The following is a 21444-nucleotide window of genomic DNA, read 5'->3' on the forward strand; positions in this document are numbered from 1 at the left end:
GCATATAGTAATATCAGTGTCCCACAAGCTGGTATAAAAGGCTCTAATGTCAAGCAAGTGTACACACACACACACACACACACACACACACACACACACACACACACACACACACACACACACACACACACACACACACACAGCGTTGACTGCAGTACAGACTACAGAACTCTGTATTTAAGGCAAGAGACACAACTCAAGACTGACTTGGAGACTTTCAGCAACACTTTATAGGTGATGACATCAGCAGTGTTTGCTGAGAAGCATATAGTAATAGCAGTGTCTCACATGCTGGTATAAAAGGCTCTCTCTAATGTCACTCAAGTGAACACACACACACGCACACACGCACACACGCACACATGCACACACGCACATATGCACCCACACACCCCATTTGACTGCAGTGAGAACAGAATCCCCTACCTATCTTAGTACACAGACAACAGAGCTCAGTACTTTACACTAGCACCATTGTACAAGTCTGACTTTTTCAAGGCTGCAGGATAACTTATAGTGGATGTCATCAGCACTAAATGTTAGAGAGAAGATGTTGGGAGGCCTGCATGAAATGGATGTGTAGGCATGCTGAATTGTAAAGATAGTTCTAGTTCTGCATGTTACCAGATTGATGTACATGGTATATAACATAACATCTATTATTAATTTATGTAGTGTCATTGTTATATTTGTCAACAAATACTGAGAGACCAGGATTGCAGTGCATGGGGGGGGAGATAATGCATGGCTATATTGTAAATATCTGACATATTCTTAGATAAAGCCTTCATTTTCTTATGTTTCCACATGGGGTTTCATGGCATAAAGACTAAATGGACAATAAACTGCACTAATACATGCTAATATTGACTTTGCATAGCACAGCAGTGAGCAGCGGGTTTATGTGATGGCAGGCAAAGTGTTTGAGCATGCGAGATACACATTTCCATTACGTTCCCTGTTTGCATGTAGTTAAGCAGTGCGCAAATGTGGGACTCATTCCTAAAATTCTGAGAGATAGTATTGAGTGTAGGAAACACACCTACTGCTTAGCTGTCTCTGTTGCATCAGGTGTAAATGCATTGAAACAATTATTTTTCAGTGCAGATGATACTGGGTTCGAATCCAGGTGTATCTAATACTTTTAAATAAACAGAGGTAATGCAATGACATTATTCTTTATAGTACATTCAGCATGTGTTGCTGTGTGTTGACCTAGTGCAGCGGAGTTAAGCTGCATTGAGCTGAAGTAACCAACGAATTGTAAAGCTGCTCACGTTTGCTTGGTATTGGTGCACGAGGCCAAACTCTGTGCAAACACAGAGGCCAAAAAGTGAAGTGATGTATTGCATTTTGGTACTTATGTGTGTCATGTGTGATTCAATTTTTTGACCAGATTATGGTATTAAATTTGGGGTAAATAGGAAAGTGGTGAAATGAGGAGAAAGCACAGGGAAGAACAAAGGGAAAGAAATACAGGAATGTGCAGGAGGGAGGTGGGAAAGAAGCATTCATATCCATTTCTATAACAGTATAAACTGAAAATATGTACAGAATATTAGCTTAATTTGGACTGTCACCTCCATAAAGTGGGGTGATGACAACACAATCATGTTGTATATCCAACTGGACCAAATCATGTGTGTCAAGAAAAGAAATGCAAAATGGAAAGCTATGTATGGGATTATATTTTTTTTGTAAGACTGGTGCCTGTTTTATTTTAAATTCAGTAAGAGAGGAATGCTGAGTAAAGGACATTGGCATTTTTGGTTCAGATTAGTTGTGTAGGTGAGGAAGCAAATGCAAACAAAGAAGACAAACAAGACAAGTCACAGGGATAGTGAGAGACACAAAAGTTTGGGGGACGCCATGATTGGGTGATGGAAGGGACAATGCAAGCACATGCCCAGCAAACATGGAGATAGTGAGAATCCACTCCTCTCTCACAGAGCTATAATCACTGTCCCCATACTCCATTAGGTGCTGAAGTACTTGATGTCTTCCCCTCCTATGTACCATGAGAGAGAGCAGCATCTCCATCCAGCATAAGCATACACCAATGGTGTGGTGCACAACCCTGCGCATCAACCCTGGCATCTCGCGGTGAGTGATGAAATCCCTACCTCTTCCACTACTCCTGATGGGGATGCTACCTGAGGGCACAGGTAATGAAGGGGCAGCAGAGACAGTGCTGCAAGGTTGGGTCCTGGATGTGCTGGACATCGGTGTTGGAGCCAGTGGAGCGGCAGCAGGCTTCCCCAATGGGGCTGGCCTACCTCACTGTGCTCTGAAGCATTTAGTAATTTGTTACAGATGTATGGCATGGAGACATTTTGATGACACATAATAGAAAATGAAAAAAAGAGACAGGGTTGGGATGACAGAAAAAAAGAGGTATGATTAGTACCATCATATATGATATACAATACACTATACAATTATGCAACTATTTGATCTGAACTATTATATTTACGTATACATTCTATCAACTACACACTATAGTTACAGATTGCTTAAAGTAATCCTTGCAATGTGAATATATTGCGCATATGCTTGGTCCAAGTATACTGATTACATTTAACAGCAGGGAATGTATGCAATTTGTATAGAGTTTAATTTATGTAATATTATAAAGGAAATGCAACATTGTATAATTGTTGCTCATGGTATTTGAAACAAAATCCTTTGATAACAGTCTTACACTTGACTCCTAATGTTGATTTTTGCTACAGAGTTATGCATGTATGCTTGCTTTTACAGTTAGGATATGCATGCTCACTTTGTTACTACTGTATAGAATATCAAAAAAGTCTATTAACTTTTAAACGTACAATAACACTTCTGTTGTGCTGAATACATGCCACTTGCTTCCCTCAGTCACTCAAAATGTTCAGCATGAACCTGACAATTCAACTCTGTGTTGGCATTAGCTGTGAAAAGCAAAGAAAAGAACAGAAGAGCGTTATGCGTACCCATCTTGCCTATATTTAGCTTTAGATGTATTAAAAATTCTTTATTACCATACTTACACAACTATGGGATGTCACCAGTTTGAAATTCTGTCAACCACTGCTTAAGGGAATCCCTTTTGCGCCTTTGTAGGTTGTTGAGGTGGTGCCTACACTGCTCTCCAGTGTGTGGGATGCCAGTCGCATTGGATACAGCCTTAGCCAAACTAGTCTGGGAGTCAGAATAGTCCCAACTGCAGAAATCTTTGGCTGTGGCACTTTCCCAGGAGTTTAATAAATATCCTAGATACCTGAATACCCCACCACTGTGCACTAAACTGGACACCTTACCCTTTAACATCAGACATGTCTAATACCATACATAGAGCAATGGCAGCTAATGATTTCCTGCCAATTTCTGTTATCTCGTTTATTGGTAGTGCACTATTGATGCCAACCGTGTTTGTGCAATTTTAAGCAGAGAGCAACAGTGCCAAGCAAGGTGGAAAACAGTTTTTGAAATTGTAAGGTTTATCTCACATTTGACATTAGTTTGAAGGAGTGTTTGCTGCTGTAGGTTGGAAAAAAAATTTAAATTGGAAAGTAACTGTTAGGGAAGTTAACTTTGCAGACATGCACTGGGGGCATACATTTCATGACCTAACAAACTTTTGTTTTGGCTTTATACACTGATAAGATTGATTTTTAAAGTGTAGGATTCAAACCTATGCATAAGGGACAAAACATTTTCTTCCACAGCAGTGATTTTCTAGATTTTAGATTTTCTTGCACTGTTTGTTATATTTCACAAATATAATTGTTTCACTGTAATCCCACACTAAGTTTCTAGTTTTATTACTGTTCTTTGCCACAGAGGAAGTGCTGCTTAGACATACTCATGAATCATTCATAAATACAGCTGACAGTTTGAGGTGTTAACCCAGTATGTGTGTGACCTAACATGGTTGTTGTATATAGATTCAATTGTGTAGGTGTCTTATTTAAGTGTGAAGGCCATCCAAGTCCAGATAGCTGAATTATACTTACAGAAATATAGTAGATAGTGCACCCTCAGTCATACATCTGAAAACACAATAAGGGTGTCTTATCCCTCATACATATAAGTCATATAAGTTCCACTATCTAAAGTGTTATAATGATACTGATTATAATGGGAAATGGAACAACAGTAAAAATGTCTTGAATGTCCTTTATTAGAACCCAGGGCACTGGCGTAGATATGGGAGGGGGGGTGTGGAGGGCTGGGACTGTCACATTTACTTTAATAGTTTAAGCAAAAAAATAAATAAATAAAACACTGTTTTTTTAAGTAAGGGCGTTTTTTCTTTAAGAACGGTCTTGTAGCATCACGTCTGTGCATGTGACATCCTGTCCTGCACTCATAATTTGAAATACAGTACAGCATTTCACTACCAATGAGTATTCTGTTCCTATGAGTGTGAGTAAGGGAATCAGATCACTCATTTTGCTTGCTGCTGCCAACCTGTTAAAAGTAAGGGGATCATTCATTTTGCTGTTTCACCAGGATCATTCTTGCTGCTGCTGCCAACAAGTGTCCTGTTCCAAGTAAGAGAATCAACAAGTGTTCTGTTCCTGTGTGTGGGGGGAATTGCTGGTGTGTGTGTGTGTGTGTGTGTGTGTGTGTGTGTGTGTGTGTGTGTGTGTGTGTGTGTGCGTGTGTGTGTGTGTGTGTGTGTGTGTGTTGCCAAGTGTCCTGTTCCAAGTAAGAGAATCAACAAGTGTTCTGTTCCTGTGTGTGGGAATGCTGGTGTGTGTGTGTGTGTGTGTATGTGTGTGTGTGTGTGTGTGTGTGTGTGTGTGTGTGTGTGTGTGTGTGTGTGTGTGTGTGTGTGTGTGTGTTGCCAAGTGTTCTGTTCCAAGTAAAATAATCAACAAGTGTTCTGTTCCTGTGTGTGGGGGAATTGCTGGTGTGTGTGTGGGGGAATTGCTGGTGTGTGTGTGGGAGGATTGCTGGTGTGTGTGTGTGTGTGTGTGTGTGTGTGTGTGTGTGTGTGTGTGTGTGTGTATCTGTGTGTATGCGTGTACACATGTGTGTGTGTGTGTGTGTGTGTGTGTGTGTGTGTGTGTGTGTGTGTGTGTGTGTGTGTGTGTGTGTTGCCAAGTGTTCTGTTCCAAGTAAAAGAATCAACAAGTGTTCTGTTCCTGTGTGTGGGGGGAATTGCTGGTGTGTGTGTGGGAGAATTGCTGGTGTGTGTGTGTGTGTGTGTGTGTGTGTGTGTGTGTGTGTGTGTGTGTGTGTGTGTGTGTGTGTGTATCTGTGTGTATGCGTGTACACACATGTGTGTGTGTGTGTGTGTGTGTGTGTGTGTGTGTGTGTGTGTGTGTGTGTGTGTGTGCTGCCAACAAGTGTTCTGTTCCAAGTAAGGGAATCAACAAGTGTTCTGTTCCTGTGGGGAGGGGGGATTGCTGGTATGTGTGTGTGTGTGTGTGTGTGTGTGTGTATGAAATAACCCAGTTAGGTATATCTGGTAGTGGTTAGTGTTACTCATGCTCAAACCCTGTACCTAAGGTACAAGAAACAAGAGCCTAAATTCTTGTAATTCAAGGTGTTGAGTCTATAGCTCTCAACTGTCCAGATTTTCACAGAATGTCTGTAATGTTTGGCTCATACTTTTGGTCTGTTACTCTTAAAATTTGTTTTCTAGCAAATCAGTGAGAACTGAATTCATTAAATAATGATAGCCATTTAAGTTTCGGTCTTCCTATATTTCAGTAATCTTGTAGTAGCACAAAACATTTTTTTCTAGTATTTTTCTAAGATTATACAAGCAATGTTTAAAATGTATCCCTAATTTTGGACCTTTGCCCCCTCCTCTTAATAAATTTTGGCCTTTTCCAGATTTCTTGTGTTGCGAAGTTGAGAGATATAGTTGAGTGTCAAGTGGATTTTACAAGGAGCTGAGCATTGTTAGCAACACAACAGGTACTGTACTTGCTTTTGATGCAGAAGGCTATGGGTTGTACTCCCACAGTATGTAGATAGATTGCTGATACTGTACTGTATTGTAGCTTAAAGGGGTTGGATGCTACAGTCCTGAGAATGTCCTCCATTGGAGGAGATACCTAGTAACTATGAACCTGTTTTCAGTTTGCCATCCATTCCCCATTGCAATATTACTAGCTTATAATTTTTAATGTAACATAGGCAATTTATTCTTCAAGGGCAACAGGGACTTTATTTGTAGATGAAACAATGAAATATAAAGTTGTTTGCTAGTGGCAACCTCTTCATAGGTTCATAGGTGTGTACTAGGCTAATGGCCCTGGAGCCTTTACAAGCCTAGCCCATAGAAGTGCCCTGGCATTGTGCTGCCTGATGTTGGTTCTCAGTGCCTCTGTCAAGTATAGCCACTGGAGTGATCCCCAGGGTGAACTTTCTATTTCCTATCCACTCATCAAGATTTCTCTTGAAGAGGGCCAGTGAGGTGCTCTGCTTGACATACATGGGAAGTCTATTCCAGAGCATGGGCAGTCTCTGGGTTATAGACCTGTCCCTCCAGCATGTTCTGTTGATTGTGGGAATGAGGTTGAGGTCTCTGTAGCATGTGGTGTGCAGGGATTAGGATTTCTTTAGATGTAGCATTTCTAACAGAGCTGGGTCAGACATGGCTTTGTAAGTCAAGCAGAGATCACCTCTTAGTAGATGGTATGAGACAGAAAATAGCTGGAGTGTTTTTAAGTCTGTCCATGTACAACATGTCTGTGTATGACATGTCTGTGTATGACATGTCATTAGCTACAGATCTCTTTAATGTGGAATTATTTAGATGACTTTTACTTTTGCAGAGGCTGTGCATATTTACTGATATTTGTGGACTGTAATGATAGAAGTTTGAATAGATTTTTATGATGGAAATGTTCTAAATTCATGAATTTTGTTTCATTGCTTACTGGGAAATGTTCAAAACAATAAATTTAAAACATGCTCTAACAAGTGTGCTGTATTATACAAGGAATATAATTTAATACAATTAGGAAGGTGAATCAAAGAACACATATATGTTTGGATGGTCCTAAATATGTGTGCAAGGGGCCTATGATTTGAAAACAGCCCAAAGGTAAACTTTATCCTCCACTGGCCAGATACATTTTCTTTGAATGTGTGTTTCAATACTGTTTCAATGAATGTGAGTTTCAAAGGCAGAGAAGTCTTAATGCTAAGTCCGTTTTCATTGTGAAACTGTATAGCTTTGTTTAGTGTATGTCTATCAGTGTTTGTGCTATAAAATGTAAAATAAAAGTTTTAAATGAAATCCAAATAATCATTGTAGAAGTAAAGCATAATGCAGTATGCATATTATAGTGTTTATGGTAAATGGGGAGAAATATCCAAGTAATGGGACAACTGGAATGGCTGCGGGGAGGGGGCTGTGTATGGGGAGCCCTGTTTGACCATGATTTTTGTGAGGGGGAGGGGTAACAAACTCAGACAGCCCCAGGCAGCACAAACTCTAGCTATGCCACTGACTTAGGGCCACATGTATGGCAACCCTAGACTTACACTTATTGCCACAAGAATGCTGAAATAACACTTGTGTATTTTTCTGTTCATTGTTGTGAATTTGACTGTCACAAATGTAAGAATATGTTGCACTCCCTGCATTAGAACTGAGGGCCATCTGTGTTACAGCCCTACACTTACACCTGCTGCCACAGGAGTAGTTACATGACAGTTCCATAATTTCCTAGTCATTTCTAAGCTCTATGTTTTAATCACTGCTGAATGTTGCAAAGCATGTTTGTGTGATGCCCAACAGAGTTAATTGAATGTATCCATTTTGAATTATTGATTGTCTGCATCTTGTCTGCAGATGTTCAGTGGCTGCAGTGTTGGAGAACCTTGCTAAGCACCATGCAGCATTGCTTAGCAGCATTGGGTGATGGGAAGCAAAATTTGCAACAATGTATCCTTTTAGACCTTTACACCCTTTACAGATACTCTGTTTTCAGGTGTTCTGTCTGGTTCCTGTGTGGGCCACTAGTCAAGAGCCAAGTATTTGATAATGATATACAACTCATATAATGAGTTCACACCTCATTTGTATCTTCACCATACTCTCAGCACTGAATCTACACTATAAAATGGATAACACTAAAGAAGATGTTAGTTTGGGATTTATCTGTACAGAAGACTACTAATCTTGATAAGGTATGCTTGCATTTTTCAGCTATATACTGGATATGCTGAAAAGTCAGCAAGAAAAATCTGTTACTATATATATGCATTAGCAAATGCTGCTTTTATCTGTATGTACTTCTTAAAAGTGTACTGATGGCATAGGCATGTTTGTCAGGGCATTTTACTTTCTCAGATGCACAGCCTTATTAACTGGCATCACTACTGCTAATGTTACAACTGTTTTTCTCTTTACACTCTTCTATTGTTATTTGCCCTATATTGTCAATGACACAGGGATATTAGCCTTCCAGGATGGCTCACACACATCACTAGGGGAATGCTGGCTACAGGTAGACATGACTGGCAATTGCATAAAATGGAATGTTCTGTGGTAAATGTGTACACATGTTTCAGGGACAGTTTGATAGCATTTCACTGATGGTTTGTTAGCAGAATGTGTCATTTGCCTGTTCTTTTGGGGGTGGGGGAGCAAAGTTGCATTTCGGTTTTGGCACAAACAAGGATATGTTGCTGTTGTTACTCTCCTTGTTTTCCATCCAACCTTGTTTTGTGTTTGAATGTAATATGTTACAATCAGACAATTCCCTTTTTTATATTTCAATATCTTGACTGTTTTATGTTTCTCCAGTGGGTAACAGTGAAATACTACATTTTATGTGTTATATGGAAACAGGGCTTTTAGCTGTGTGATACTTATGTATGTGCATTATCCTTCTGTAGTGTTTTAGGTCACCTAGAAGTAAGGCACCCAGATATATCAATCCCCAAACCTCCCTCCCCTTCAGTGATCCTGAGAATCAGGTTATTGTGGAATCTTTTAGGCAACATGGTGCCTTTCTGCTTGAGAGGGGACATGGAGATATGTCAGGCAGAATGCAAATTTGGCAGCAGATAGTTGCTGATGTGAATGCAGTAGGCAGCCACAACTGGACATATGATCAAGTGCACCATAGGGCAACTGACGTGATTTCATCTGCACAAAGGATAGCAGCTGCAGTGGCCCATGATCAGATGGGTACAGGGAAGGGGCTGCTACAGAGCCACCACTGACAACAAATGAAGTTCCTGTCCACTGTCAGGACCCAGACAGCTCTCAGGAAAGTGCAGACCAGCATGTCCCTGACATTGGTGCTACTGTTTCACAGGCACCAAGTATGTCCCAGGAGGAGCTTCCGAGTAGGCGTATGTATCTCAATTGATAAATACTCTTGAATAGTAAAATACTGACAGCAATACATAAGTTCTGCTTAGCAATAAATTTGTTTGGGGAGAGTTGTAGATTGCTACAGTTAACAACACATTCTGATTGATTACACATGGGATTAGGTTGGACTTGTCATCCAAGATCTTGTTAAAAGTATTTTTAATGGACATATAAAGGGCAAAAAGTGTGTTATCCCCCTGTGTTACTGTTAATTGTAATGCTCTTGTCCCCAACATTTGCTTAGCTTCTTCCATTACCATCATACCTGGGAAGCATTACACCAGTTGCACATGGTAAGCCAAATATCTTTTCTGTCAGTAGTGATGAGCAGTTCAAAGAACTATTTTGTATCCATATGTGTGATGTGGGGTCAGGGCTGTTGTGTGTATCACTGTACTGCCCATAGTAGTGGCACCACTGTTACTTTGTTAGCATACATTTGACAATAATAGTGTAACTATTAATTTATTTCCTGTGTATGTTGCTTATTATCACAGATGATCCTTGTAGTGGAAGTGGAGGACTCTTACCACCTGATGTCAGACTATTGTCAGACTCTGATGAATATGGTGGCCAAACAGAGGAACATTTGGAGGATGCAGAGGTTGAATCTGATACTGAGGTTGACATCCAAGCATCCCCTGTAATTCCATCGGACACAGCCAGTAGGCCTACCCGAACCCATTCCAGACAGCCCTCAGATATTGGACAGATGGAGCTTGTTGAGGCTAAAGTCTGCCTATTATTTGTAGTTATTTTTAGCAAGGTTAACCTTCATACAGGGACTTGGACAACCATCATCACAATAACATTATGGAATGAGTCTTATTGTATGCTAGATGTACATATATTTATACACATATTTTTTTTTTTTTTGTATGGGGATATATATGGCTGTACTGTTTAGAACACAGGTTAGGGGGTTTCTTCATGATTTCAAAAAGTTTGAGAAATTAAACTGTGTAGGAATTGCTGTTCAAGTATTTGTTAAACATCGGTAATGCGACCAGGGATTTGGAACGATTACAACAATTATTAGATGAGCTGGAAAAGGATTTTCTTAAGTTGAAATGGCTACAAGCATAATGGCTACATTTTCAGTACTGTCTTGACAAGAAAATTGTTCCTAGGGGATTGCGGGTGTTCAGTATGCCCACTCAGGGAGCCCATTATCCAGAACTACTTGCTCAGTGGCAGCAGCTTAATTTGGAGGTAAGCAGTAAATATTTACAACTGCTTATTGAATTTTTTGAACCGGAAGAAACTATGCTTGTGGAAGCAATAAAGTTGAAACAGCAATTCATTTTTGATAACTTTGTAGCCGCTACAGTAAACCCCTTGTTCAAAAGCCTCTTGGATGGTATAGCGGCATTCGAACGCAAACTTTTACATCAGAAGAAAAACAAAAAAATAAGGGATACAAATGACTTTAAGCTGGGCCACATTTTTATGCATGGACAAAATATGACTATTGACCAAGGAGTAGGTCCATCTAGGGAGCGTGTTGAAGCAAATAGTGATAGAGCTGATGTTGTCATTAACTCTGATACAAGTAGCATTGTAAATATGAATGAAATAAGGAATGTAAATTCAAATATGAGCAATATGAATGTCAACATGCATGTGAATGAGAGACAGAATGATGGACAGGATGTTGTGAGATTGATGGATGAAGTCTTATTAGACCCTGGTACACACCTTAACACTGAGAATTCTGAGGCTGCCCAGGGTCATGATATAAATGGAGCCTCAGTTCAGCAGGAGGGGAATTTATATCCAGAGGTCTGGGTTATAAGGCCTCCACCCACAACATAGACACCACAGTTAGTGGTTAGACCTAAGACATTTAGCAACAAGACTGATAAGCCTGCAGAGTGTTTTGAAAGTATAGGTGAAGGTGTTCCTTTTCCCCTTCCTGTTTGAACAGACAAAGGAATAAGAAGGACACGCTCTATGAGTCATGGCCATCAGAAAAGGAAACACTCGGGTGAATTTACGCCCCATCAGACCATCAAAAATATGTGGGGGAAAGGAATGAGTCGCTAGTATTTAACATCTCTTCTCATGCACTCTCTTTAGATGAAGAGAGTTTATTGTCTAAAGGGTTAAATTTTATCTCTAACTATAGTAGCAATTTAACAGATACTATTATGGATCTTAAGGTCTTTTGTAGAAATGTTATGCTTAAATTATTGTATGGAAATCATGAATGTCAAACTAGAACTGTAAATACAGATAATTTCCAAGGATTTAGAAGTCTCAGTCATTTTGTACCATTGAACCATCCGTTAGTTGATGCTTACTTGAAGCTCACAGAGGAGGAACTTTTTTTGATACCATTAAGACCTATAAGAAGAAGAATAGAGGTGATAATTTGAGTCATAAGGAAAGAATATTTTTAAAACACCTACAGTCAGATGATTCCATCACAGTTAGACCTGCTGATAAGGGAGGTCGAATAGTAGTTATAGCTACTTCAAAATATGTTAGATCTATGGAGAAATTATTGAGTGATAAATTCTATAAGATTATTACTAGAGAGGAAACACATGACATTATACAACATGTTACTAATACGTTATTAGATATATTTAAAGGGGGTATTATAACCAAAGATCTTTTTGAATATTTGGCAGTCAAGAACCCCCTTATACCTGCAATACACGGTCATCTGAAGATTCATAAAAATACCATTGATCCACCAATGAGACCAATAGTGGCTGGAGGTGGTTGGCTTACTGAGTATTTATCTGTGCATGTTGAAAAACATCTGAGACCCATTTTAAATGAAAATAAATATGTGTTTAAGGATTCCAAACAGTTCTTGATGGAACTTTATGATTGCCTGAAAGAAGTTAGTAATATTCAAGATCTTCTTTTAGTCACACTTGATGTACAATCACTTTTTACTATTATACCGAACGAAGTAGGTGTTCAGTATATATCTGACTATTTGAAGGAACATAGTGGATACCCCCTCATTCAAATAGAACTAGTCACTCATTTTCTAGAACTAGTTCTGGAGAACAACTTGTTTATATTTAATGATATAACATTCATTCAACAGGATGGTGTGGCCATGGGGACCCTGTGTGCCAACAGTTATGCCAACATGTTTTTGGCACACTGGAAGGAGACCAATCTCTTTTTAGTTGAATATTTTAAGAGACATGTTGTCTTTTATCGATGTTTTGTCGACGATCTCTTTATTCTATGGAATGGGAATGGCCATCAGTTGGACATGCTCCTTTATAAGATGAACAACTTAACAGAGTATTTAAAATTCACTATGGATTGGTCTAGTTCCGGAATAGACTAACTAGACTTATATATGGAGAAGCTACCGAATGGTCTGATTAATACAGGAGTATATCGGAAGCCACGTTATCGCAATTCTCTATTGCTGAGATCTAATATGCATCCAACATATGTGTTCAAAAACATCATTAAGGGCCAAGGTATGAGGGCTTCAAGACTGAATCCCTCAGATGATGTTTTTTCTGAAGAATTGAATCATTTGAAAGAGAAATTTCTAAGTAGAGGTTATAGGGAACATGAAATATGTGAGCATCTGATGGATGTTCCCACTTTACGTAATGACATAGCAGCACCCTATATTAGTCCTGTTATACTTAATAGACAAAGGAACAATTTAGCTACACACTCTTTGGTCAAAGTTCCAGCATTTTATACTTCTGATAATAGAGAAATTAGGGATATAATTTGTAAGAATTGGTCCATCTTGCAAGTAGATGAGGATATTAAAAGGATAGTTGGTGAACAACCATGGTTCCTATATAGAAATAAGAAAAATTTGAAGAGACTGCTATGCTATACACATAACAAAAAGGATTATTCAAATGATGGATGTACTAGACCATGTGGGAACTGTAACTTTTGCACATATATAGATACCTCTAGATATTTCCTTCACCCTGATTTACAGAAGGAGTTCATAATATCAGCAATAGCCAATTGTAGAACTTCTAATCTTGTATATCTAGCCGTATGCCAGACCTGTTATTCATTTTAAACAAATAGGTTATTCAAGGATCGAATACGTGAACACATTTATCACATTAGAAAAAACCTAGAGCACAATGCTTTAGCCAAACATATTATGCGCTGTGGTGATACACACCGCTTTACATTTAGAGCTTTAGAAGTTATTCCCCCTAATATACATGAAGGAGACATTAGGAATCACACTGAGTATAGAGAGAACAACTGGATTATTATATTGAGAGCGGATAGAGGCAAGGGTCTAAATGAAAGGGCATCCATCAAGCCCTTATTGAAAAAATGTAGGAACATCAAATAAAATGTATGTAGTTCATATTTTTAGATCATTCACTTGCCTATGAGTATAATTTGAGCCCCTAGATTAGAACTATATGTAGGCATTAAAGTCTCTAGGATCATGTTTTATTATTTTTTGAGACTTTATTAAGTTTTTTTTTGCATGATATAAAATGTATTTTTAGAGCATATTGATGAACTGTTATTTTTATATTATATGAAAAGTATGGGTTTTTAGAGCACATATCCTCATATATTTTAAGACATATATGCAATTTATTGAGGTTTTATGTAAACAGTTTTTAGTATTTGCTCTATAGGGTTAGATGTTGTTGCATAAATGAATTTGAGTGTGTATCTTGTATTTGCATAACATAATGTACCTTTAAATGTATCAATTGGTTTAGTTATCTGATTGGTTTGAGATTTTTAAATAAGTATATAAACTGTTGACTTTTAGCATGGATGTTATATTGATCTGAAGAAGCTCCTAAGCGAAAGCGCTTATCATCCACAAAATTTATTCACACTAACAATAGGTGCTTTAGAGTTTTTACTTAAAAAGTACGTGGGCCATTTAAAAAAATTGATTGTATTTTATGATTTAACTTAACAGTGTGTATGTTTTTTTCAAAAAACTGTAAATGGCTCTTTAAATTGCAGAGAGGGCACACTAATCACCTAGCTTCTTTGTTAACTTGACATGTGACTTGTTACTTGTATTTAAGAGTTGTGCGCATAATGGCAGTTTTTCTGATGAAGTCCATGTAATTCAGACTAAAGCTCTCATTGTTGTGGAATAAAAGAATCTTGGTTTCAGTTCTGCCTCCTTCTTCAACTCTTTAACATGGAAAATAGACAACAAGACCAGTCACCATCGGAGTCCTCCTGTTTGGCATCTACTTTTCTCAAGTAAAGTCAAAGTAAAATTTATTCTCATTCAGAATCACACAAGTGCAAAAACAGAAAAAAATTCTGTATTTCCAGACTCAAATGTACAGATATCACATAGAGTTAATACAAGAGATCATTACATATATAACTACTTAATATATACCATAATGCTGTAGATAGTCAATCCTAATATTGCGCATAAATTAAAATCACTTTAACATTTACTATACCGTGATCTCTTTGCCTGCTTGAGTATTGCACAGCACTGAGGCAAGACATTGCATTAAAGACTTACAGTGAGTATTGCCCAGAATGAGACATTCATGAGTATTGCACTGTGACTGAGTTACAGAATAGCATTAGCTATTGCACTATAATGAGACATTTCTCCAGCCTTACTACTAGCACTGATGACCAGTGAATTGTCTCGAATTACTGAGTATTGCACTAATATTGGATTGAGACAGGTAGTCAAGTTATTGCACAATTTGAGACAGTCTTCCACATTGAATTGATGGTCCAGATGGTCAGCATGGCTCATGATTGTTGCCAGACTTCAACAGTCTGATGGCCTGTGGGAAAAAGTTGTTTCTGAATGAGGTTCTGTATCTTATGCTACAGACATACTTGCCAGATGATAGGTATGCGAACAGTATGTGAGCAGGGTGGGTGCATTCCTTAATTATTCCTTTGGCCCTGCCTAGACATCTGGACAAATGCAGGTCCTGGATAGCTGGTAGAGTGATCTTGATGATCCTCTTGGCTGCCTTCACCACTCTGTGGAGGCCCTTGCGCTCAGAGATACAGCAGGTTCAGTACCACACTGTGAGGCTGTTTATCAGGATCCTTTCTATTGTACCCGTACAGGAGGTTGTGAGAACTGTTGATGGTATGTTTGCTTTCCTCAACCTTCTCAAAAAGTGTAGCCTCTGATGTGCCTTCTTGACAATGGCATTTGTATTGGTAGACCAGGACAAGTCTTCATCAATATGCACCCCCAGAAATGTTGTGCTACTTACTCTCTCTACTGTTTCTCTGTTGATGGTTAGAGGAGAATGTTCCTTGTGTTTTTTCCTGTAGTCCACATTATTTCATTTGTTTTGTTCACACTTAATGCTAAGTTGTTACTGTCACACCAGGTAATCAGTTGTTCTATCTCAGCCCTGTATGCTGCCTCATCACCATTGCTGATAAGGCCTTCCACTGTTGTATCATAAGCAAGTTTGATGATGTGGTTAGTGTTGTACCTCACTGTGCAGTCATGTGTTAGCATGGTGAACATCAAGCGACTTAGTACACAGCCATGAGGAACTCCAGTATTCAGAGTGATGCAATCCAAAGAGTTATTTCCTATGCACACTTTCTGAGGTCTGTCCTTGAGAAAGTCCAGAATCCAGTTACAAAGTGATGGTGCTGCAACTGCAGCAGGTCAAGATCCACAAGTAGTTTAGATGGTATCACTTCTTTGACCAGCCTGTCAAAGCTTTTCTTCACAATAGAGGTTAGGGCTACAGGGCGGTAGTCATTGAGGCATGATAGTGATTTCTTTGGTAGTAATATTATGCCATGTTTTTGAAGCATTTGGGAACTATTTCCTGACTCAGAGAGGTATTACAGATATCTGTGAAGACATCTGTTAGTTGAATTGCACAATCTCTGAGTAGTTGCCCTAGGATGTTGTCATGCCCAGATGCTTTTCTCATGTTAACCCTGCGCAATGTCCTCTGCACATCAGCTGGATTGAGGATGAGAGCCTCTTCATTTTGATCAGTGGGCATTTTCATCATTGTTGTTTTGTTCCCTTTGAGTTTGTTGAAGTAGACATGCAGCATGTTAAGGAATGCTTATTTTCTTCACAATGTGAGGATAAAGGCCTGTAGTCTGTTATTTGCTGGCTACCTTGCCATAGGCACCTGGAGTCTTTTTGGTCAGAGAAGTAGCTCTGGATCTTCATACTGTAGGTACATTTTGCTTTTCTCACTCCTTAGTTCAGATTTGCTGTGTCTGTTCTGAGGGCATCCCTGTCTACAGACTTAAAGGCTGCATTCTTTGCTTTTAGGAGCTCATACACCTTGCCAGTCAACCAGGGTTTCTGGTTAGCATGTGTGATGATATTTTTGGTGGCTGTTACATCATTCACACATTTTGAGATGCTGCCCATTACCGCCTCAGTGTACTGCTCTAGGCTGATTGATTCACAATAGCTGCCTGTTTAAATATGCTACAGTCTGTACTCTTGAGCCAGTCTTGAAGTGCTGAAATGGTACACTTGCCATATCATTACTTGTTTCACTGTTGGTCTCCCCCTGGTTAGCAACAGTATATATGCTGGTAACATGATGGAGAGATGATCAGAGTTGCCTAAGTGTGGGTGAGGCATTGCTTTATATGCTAGCTTAACATTGCTGCAGACCTTATCCAGTATATTCACTCCCATGGTTGCAAAGTCTACATGTTAAAAGAAGTGAGGCAGAATGGTTTTCAAACTGGCTTGGATGAAGTCACCTGCCATTATATGAACACATTCAGAGTTTCAGTTTTGCATCTCATTTATATCCTGATATAATGTACTCAGTGCCTCATTTGTATTGCACTGGGAGGAATGTAGACGACTGGGAGCTGGACGTATAAGTGAATTTAAGTACACTTTTATCAGCTCTTTTGCATATAGTACTGTATTTAATTTATTTATTTGTGTTTTTCACTGATTATTAACTCAACTGAAGTTGTGGCTGTCTCTCTACAGAGTACGTTTTAGAATTTCTCTGTAGCCATTGATAGCAGTGGGGCGTAGTTTCACCTCATCACTGACATTCTGTCTTGCCTTATATAAGTGGTACATTTTGAGTTATCTCTGCTTAATATCAGAGTTTTGGCCGGCTAACATCTACCTGAAATCAGCTGGTCGTATAAGTGAATTTAAGTACACTTTTATCTGTTCTTTTGCATATAGTACTGTATTTAATTTATTTACTTGTGTTTTTCACTGAATATTAACTCTACTGAAGTTGCAGTTGTCTCTCTTAGAATTTCTGTGTAGCCATTAATAGCAGTGGGGGTAGTTTCACCTCATCACTGATATTCTGTCTTGCCTTATATAAGTGGTACATTTTGAGTTATCTCTGCTTAATATCAGAGCATTGGCCTGCTAACATCTACCTTAAATCAGCTGGACGTATAAGTGAATTTAAGTACACTTTTATCTGCTCTTTTGCATAGAGTACTGTATTTAATTTATTTACTTGTGTTTTTCACTGAATATTAACTCTACTGAAGTTGCAGTTGTCTCTCTTAGAATTTCTGTGTAGCCATTAATAGCAGTGGGGGTAGTTTCACCTCATCACTGATATTCTGTCTTGCCTTATATAAGTGGTACATTTTGAGTTATCCCTGCTTAATATCAGAGCGTTGGCCTGCTAACATCTACCTTAAATCAGTTGGACGTATAAGTGAATTTAAGTACACTTTTATCTGCTCTTTTGCATAGAGTACTGTATTTAATTTATTTGTGTTTTTCACTGAATATTAACTCAACTGAAGTTGTGGCTGTCTCTCTAAAGAGTACTTTTTAGAATTTCTGTGTAGCCATTGATAGCAGTGGGGGGTAGTTTCACCTCATCACTGACATTCTGTCTTGCCTTATATAAGTGGTACATTTTGAGTCATCTCTGCTTAATATCAGAGCTTTGGCCGGCTAACATCTACCTGAAATTAGCTGGATGTATAAGTGAATTTAAGTACACTTTTATCTTCTCTTTTGCATATAGTACTGTATATAATTTATTTATTTGTGTTTTTCACTGAATATTAACTCAACTGAAGTTGCGGCTGTCTCTCTACAGAGTACTTTTTAGAAGTTCTGTGTAGCCATTGATAGCAGTGGGGGTAGTTTCAACTCATCACTGACATCCTGTCTTGCCTTATATAAGTGGTACATTTTGAGTTATTTCTGCTTAATATCAGAGCTTTGGCCGGCTAACATCTACCTGAAATCAGTTGGATGTATAAGTGAATTTAAGTACACTTTTATCTGCTCTTTTGCATATAGTACTGTATTTAATTTATTTATTTGTGTTTTTCACTGAATATTAACTCAACTGAAGTTGTGGCTGTCTTTCTACAGAGTACTTTTTAGAATTTCTGTGTAGCCATTGATAGCAATGGGGGGTAGTGTCACCTCATCACTGACATTCTGTCTTGCCTTATATAAGTGGTACATTTTGAGTTATCTCTGCATAATATCAGAGCTTTGGTCGGCTAACATCTGTCTGAAATCAGCTGGACGTATAAGTGAATTTAAGTACACTTTTATCTGTTCTTTTGCATATAGTACTGTATTTAATTTATTTACTTGTGTTTTTCACTGAATATTAACTCTACTGAAGTTGCGGTTGTCTCTCTTAGAATTTCTGTGTAGCCATTAATAGCACTGGGGGTAGTTTCACCTCATCACTGATATTCTGTTTTGCCTTATATAAGTGGTACATTTTGAGTTATTTCTGCTTAATATCAGAGCTTTGGCCGGCTAACATCTACCTGAAATCAGTTGGATGTATAAGTGAATTTAAGTACACTTTTATCTGCTCTTTTGCATATAGTACTGTATTTAATTTATTTATTTGTGTTTTTCACTGAATATTAACTCAGCTGAAGTTGTGGCTGTCTTTCTACAGAGTACTTTTTAGAATTTCTGTGTAGCCATTGATAGCAGTGGGGGGTAGTTTCACCTCATCACTGACATTCTGTCTTGCCTTATATAAGTGGTACATTTTGAGTTATCTCTGCTTAATATCAGAGCTTTGGTCGGCTAACATCTGTCTGAAATCAGCTGGATGTATAAGTGAATTTAAGTACACTTTTATCTGCTCTTTTGCATATAGTACTGTATTTAATTTATCTATTTGTATTTTTAACTGAATATTAACTCAACTGAAGTTGTGTCTGTCTCTCTACAAAGTACTTTTTAGAATTTCTGTGTAGCCATTGATAGCAGTGGGGGTAGTTTCACCTCATCACTGACATTCTGTCTTGCCTTATATAAGTGGTATATTTTGAGTTATTTCTGCTTAATATCTGAGCTTTGGCCGGCTAAGATCTACCTGAAATTAGCTGGATGTATAAGTAAATTTAAGTACACTTTTATCTGTTCTTTTTCATATAGTACTGCATTTAATTTATTTATTTGTGTTTTTCACTGAATATTAACTCTACTGAAGTTGCGGTTGTCTCTCTTAGAATTTCTGTGTAGCCATTAATAGCCGTGGGGGTAGTTTCACCTCATCACTGATATTCTGTCTTGCCTTGTATAAGTGGTACATTTTGAGTTATCGCTGCTTAATATCAGAGCGTTGGCCTGCTAACATCTACCTTAAATCAGCTGGACGTATAAGTGAATTTAAGTACACTTTTATCTGCCCTTTTGCATATAGAACTGTATTTAATTTATTTATTTGTGTTTTTCACTGAATATTAACTCAACTGAAGTTGTGGCTGTCTCTCTACAGAGTACTTTTTAGAATTTCTGTGTAGCCATTGATAGCAGTGGGGGTAGATTCAACTCATCACTGACATTCTGTCTTGCCTTATATAAGTGGTACATTTTGAGTTATCTCTGCTTAATATTAGAGCTTTGGCTGGCTAACATCTACCTGAAATCAGCTGGACGTATAAGTGAATTTAAGTACACTTTTATCTGCTCTTTTGCATATAGTACTGTATTTAATTTATTTATTTGTATTTTTCACTGAATATTAACTCAACTGAAGTTGCGGCTGTCTCTCTACAGAGTACTTTTTAGAATTTCTGTGTAGCCATTGATAGCAATGGGGGAGTAGTTTCAACTCATCACTGACATTCTGTCTTGCCTTATATAAGTGGTACATTTTGAGTTATCTCTGCTTAATATCAGAGCTTTGGCCGGCTAACATCTACCTGAAATCAGCTGGACGTATAAGTGAATTTAAGTACACTTTTATCTGCTCTTTTGCATATGGTACTGTATTTAATTAATTTATTTATGTTTTTCACTGAATATTAATTCAACTGAAGTTGTGGCTGTCTTTCTACAGAGTACTTTTTAGAATTTCTGTGTAGCCATAGATAGCAGTGGGGGGTAGTGTCACCTCATCACCGACATTCTGTCTTGCCTTATATAAGTGGTACATTTTGAGTTATCTCTGCTTAATATCAGAGCTTTGGTCGGCTAACATCTACCTGAAATCAGCTGGATGTATAAGTGAATTTAAATACACTTTTATCTGCTCTATTGTATATAGTACTGTATTTAATTTATTTAGTTGTGTTTTTAACTGAATATTAACTCAACTGAAGTTGTGTCTGTCTCTCTACAGAGTACTTTTTAGAATTTCTGTGTAGCCATTGATAGCAGTGGGGGTAGTTTCACCTCATCACTGACATTCTGTCTTGCCTTATATAAGTGGTACATTTTGAGTTATCTCTGCTTAATATCAGAGCTTTGGCCGGCTAACATCTACCTGAAATCAGCTGGACATATAAGTGAATTTAAGTACACTTTTATCTGCTCTTTTGCATATAGAACTGTATTTAATTTATTTGTGTTTTTCACTGAATATTAACTCAACTGAAGTTGTGTCTGTCTCTCTACAGAGTACATTTTAGAATTTCTGTGTAGCCATTGATAGCAGTGGGGGTAGTTTCACCTCATCACTGACATTCTGTCTTGCCTTATATAAGTGATACATTTTGAGTTATCTCTGCTTAATATCAGAGCTTTGGCCAGCTAACATCTACCTGAAATCAGCTGGACGTATAAGTGAATTTAAGTACACTTTTATCTGCTCTTTTGGAATTAGTACTGTGTTTAATTTATTTATTTGTGTTTTTCACTGAATATTAACTCAACTGAAGTTGTGGCTGTCTCTCTACAGTTAGTTCCC

The sequence above is a fragment of the Protopterus annectens genome, chromosome 6.part0 (genome assembly GCF_019279795.1).
Source record: "Protopterus annectens isolate FY-2018-M chromosome 6.part0, PAN1.0, whole genome shotgun sequence".
Taxonomy (NCBI): Eukaryota; Metazoa; Chordata; order Ceratodontiformes; family Protopteridae; genus Protopterus; species Protopterus annectens.